The sequence below is a fragment of the Echinops telfairi genome, unplaced genomic scaffold (assembly GCF_000313985.2).
Source record: "Echinops telfairi isolate 266 unplaced genomic scaffold, ASM31398v2 ScPeMD7_2010;HRSCAF=2546, whole genome shotgun sequence".
Lineage (NCBI taxonomy): Eukaryota > Metazoa > Chordata > Mammalia > Afrosoricida > Tenrecidae > Echinops > Echinops telfairi.
Window position 1 is genome coordinate 24,888,325 of NW_022105908.1, and position 4,698 is coordinate 24,893,022.

Below are 4,698 nucleotides of genomic sequence, written 5' to 3' on the forward strand. Positions count from 1 at the left end.
TGCTAGCAACTTTTAGAGATGTTGAGAATACAACAGGAAAAGAAGAGCAAGAACCCTTCTTTCAGGGTACTTACATTATTGTCACCATGATGTTATGTTGTTTCAGGAGAAGCAAACAATGGAGAGTATTGTCAGCATATTAGATTTAGTCTGAGGTATTTTCTCTATGAACTTTAAAACAAATATGTCCCCGAGAAATGAACTGGTAACTCTTCCACAAATTATGTGATCAGCCACTTGTTTTAAGTCAATTAAAAGAACGGCTGCGAAATTGTATTTGGAGAATTTTAGCAAACCTCAAATTGGAATCTAGGTGATCTGGGGGTAATCTCAAAGAGCCAGGAGGGTAAATGCTTTTCAATTGAGTAGCTGAGAATATAATCGGTTGCATAAAGTGTTAGGCACAGAAGGAAACATTTGTGGAAGGTGCGTAAATCACCAGTGAGAAGGCTGACACAGGTGACCCGGATGGGAAAGGTAGTACACCAGGAGGAGGACAGCACAAAACGATCAAGGCAAATGAGGACACTGGGAGGAGCACATACATGCGTATTTATATGTGCTGCTAACAGCCTTGAATAGAGTAGAGTGTAGAGGGGACAGAGTTAGGATAACTTTCTGACCATAACTACAGCACCTTGAGGGAATGAGTCGTTGGGCCTGGGGGCTCAGAACTATACACCTCAGGGATATGAGGTCAATTGATATCATCCACAAGATTGTTCTACATCCTATGCGGTGAGTAACAAGTGGGGTCTTCAAAGCTTGTGAGCAGCCATCTAAGATGCAACTTTGGTCTCTCTCAGTCTGGAGAAAACAAGAGTGAAGAAAAGCTGAAGGAAACAATTGATTCAGAGGAGTTATGGACCATGGGAACCCCAGCCTCAATGAGAACAGAAGAACTAGATGGTGCCCAGCTACCACTGCTCCTGCTCTACAAGGGATAGCAAAAGAAAGTCCTGAGTAAAGTGAGAGAGAAATATCTAATAAAACTTAAGATAATAGATAAGGCCTTAGACATCATGCAAGACATGATGGCCCTTAGACATCATGCAAGCCAGGACTGAATTTACCTCCATGGTGCAATTTCCAGCCACAAAAGAGATGGGCTTCTAAGGTGAACCATTACACCTTAAAATAATCAACTATATGTACTGAAAAGGGCAACATGTTCCCAGGGATAAAGCTCAGAAGCTAAGATGGTATGAAAAAACAACAAAGGGAAATAATAAACATGGAGAAAGTGGACCGAGTGTTATTACATTATGGGGATTCTAATTGATGCCACAAAACAAAATGTGTATAGATTGTTGAATAGAAAACCAATTTGCTCTGCACAATTCCACCCAAATCACACCTACAAGTTAAACAACAACCATTTATAATTAATTGCAACAAACCCTGTTTGTGAAAACAGGAGGGAATTGGTCAACCATTAAAATTCCATAGCAAAAGAGCCTTTCAAGGTAAATGTTGACAGTGTCTTTCAAAGCCCAGCTTGAAGATAGGGAGCTAGCTGTAGCTCAACAGGCTAGACCTTTTCTTTGGTCCGAACTAGATAGTAAACAGAGGGCTCTAGTCTACCTTACCAGAATCTAACTCTGTGCTCAACCAACAACACTCTGATACAGCTTGTCCTTGAGGTCAATACCTGCTCTATCTTTAGGTTCTATTTTTCAGAATTATGTGTTTGTTGGTTTCTTTCCATTGGCTTCCAGGTAAATCATGGGGAAAAGATGAGGCTTTCTACTCCCATAAAGAACTGCCATGTCGGACACCCAGAGAGGCAGTTCTACCCTGCTGCCATGAGTCCAAATGAAACCAGTGGAAGTGAGGGGCTTTTTGTTTGTTGTTTTCAAGGCATACATCTTTCCTTATCTGAAGGTCGGTTGATGTGACTTGACTCCTACACTTGATCTGACATAGATTTCTGAGTATGTGGGGCAGAGGGCTGAACCAAATGCCCCCTGTGAAGCACTCTTTAGTCAGCTGCTTTTCCCAGGTTATGTCATTTTTATCTTATTGCCTACCTTCTTCACCCTGCAACAGTTTGGCCAATGCATCCAAGTGTCGTCCAATGAAGAAGAGCAAAAGTGGAGAAACTGCAGCAGAAGATGTTCAGGTTAGAGAGAAGGAAGATGTACAGGGGTACATCTCTTTGGGTCCCTCACAGTGACTAACACAGTTCCTTGACTATTTGACTGGAAATCGTATTCCATAAAAATCATTTATTTTTTTCCCCTAGCTCTAAAAGTTGCATACACAACACTAATTTAAAGTGAGTTATGTCTAGAGAATGTTTCTTTCTCTGGCTTCTGAACACATGGCAGGCGGGAAATCAGACCAGCATCTTTGAGGTATCTTCTGGGAACTCTCGGAGCACACACAGCAGCAGTGCACCCTCCTCTGCTGTTCCTGTGGATGTCCATGTACATGGCGAGAAACCTTCCTATTGTCCTAGCCTTTGGCACCAGCATGCGTCGTCATGCCTCCATGTGCTTCATCTTGGACAGCTTTAGCTATTCCTTTCACCTCCACTATGTGCCTAAGACTGAGTGGAAGCATTGTGTTCTTTTACTTACTGGAAAAAGTTATCAATATAGATTCACAAATACTAGTCACTATAGTATTGTATATAAAATATCAGAACAATGAACACAATCAGACTATAAAACAACACCGTCAGCTACAAGAACAGCAAAGCAGACAGGGTGTTTTGTTAGTGCATGCAAATGAAATGCCATGATTTGAAGCATCGCTGTGTCTGGGTAATAAGACAGTGCATTAGAAGGTTCAAAATAGAAAGTAGCATGGAATGCTAGCCTTGCAGTGGGTGGTCATAAAATGAATCATGCGATAGTCTCTCTTTCAAAATCTTGTTCTCTGATGCCCCCTCGCTGGAACATACTGAAACAGAGGACAATACTGGGGACACATGGCATGGAGTAAGTCTGGTCTTACCACCCCCACAGTGGGACAAACCAAGAAGGGAATATAACAGATCAGCAATGGAGCAAAGCCAAGCCACAAAACCCCTGAGGAGCCCCTCAAAAAGACTTCAGGCTAGGAGGGGCAGTTCCTGGAACCCCCCAGGACTGGTGGGGAGATAGTCATAAAGGACAGTGGGCAGACCTGGAATTATGTATCCCTTTTTGTTTGCTTTGTTTTGCTTGTTTTTTTTCTCTTTTTATTCAATCTTTTGTTTTCTTTTTGTTTTGTGTCTGTTATTCTTGCTTTGCTTACCTATATACGTTAGGCATGGGAAGCAAGCCAGAGGAGAAAGGAATGGGACCAACGTGGTTCTAGGGGTACTTGAGGGGAAGAGGAGACTGAGGAAAAGGAGTGGTGAGCAAACAATGCTACAGACAGGGGAACAACTAGGGAATTAAAAGCAACAACAAAGAGGATATAGAGATCCGGTAGCGTTGGAGCAACAGCAATCTAGCTGAGAGGAATTATTAAGAGGCAGAAGGGTAAGCATGATGGTGGAGCAGGAGGAAGGTAAAGGAAACAGATGAAAGATCTAGGAAGCAAAGCTGTGGCTAGAGGTATAAACATAGGTGTGTACTTATGTAAATATATTAATTCATAAAAATAGAGGTGTTGGCCTAGGTACGTATATTTATATGGCAATACATTGAGGAAGTGGACAGACTTTGGGCCTCTGCTCAAGCCCTCCCTCAATGCAAGAACATCTTGTTCTAACAATCTGGCATTCTGTGATGCTCACCCTCCCAACACAATTGCTAAAGACAAAATGGGTGCATAAGCAAATGTGAAGAAAGCTGATGGTGCCTGGATATCAAAAGATAAAGTATCTGGGGTCTTAAAGGCTCGAAATTAAACAAGTGGCCATCTAACAGAGAAGCAACAAGCCCACATGGAAGAAGCACATCAGTCTGTGCGATCATGAGGTATCGATGGAATCAGGAAACAGGCATCAGAAGACCCAAAACAAACAAAAAACCAAACACATTGTTGAACATGAGGGGCATTGGAGCAGAGACACCAAACCCATCTGTAGACAATAGGACATCCCCTCACAGAAGGGTCACAAGGAAGGGATGATCCAACCAAGGCGTAGTATAGCATCAATGAAACACAATATTCATCTAGTTCTTTGAGGCTTCCTCACCCCCTCTATCATGACCCCAGTCCTGCCTGTCAGTTCTGGCTAGACTGGAGTATGTACACTGGTTCAGATAAGAGTTCTCCACACAAGGAATTCAGGTCAGATAAACTCCCCAGGAACAGAAATGAGAGTAGCGATATCAGGAGGGTAATGGGAAGGAGGGGACAACGGGATCTCAATGATCAATGCATAACACGCCCCCCCTCACCCGCCCCGGGGGGCATGAGCGGTTGGTAAAGATATGAAAACAATAATTTATAATCTATCAAGGGGTCATGAAGGTGGGAGTGGGGGGAGGGAGGAAAAAAGAGGAGCTGATACCAAGGGCTCAAATAGAAAGTAAATGTTTAGAAAATGACGATGGCAACATATATACAGATATGCTTGATACTATTGATGTATGGAATGTTATAAGAGCTGTAAAGAACCTCTGATAAAATGATTTAAAAATAAAAAATAAAACCTTGTTCTCAGGAAGGAAGGCTTATGTAATTTGGCTCTGGAGTCTGCCTTTGCTGGGAAGTTTTTACTGAGGTACGGATTTACTTTTTCAGTAGTTGTTGGAT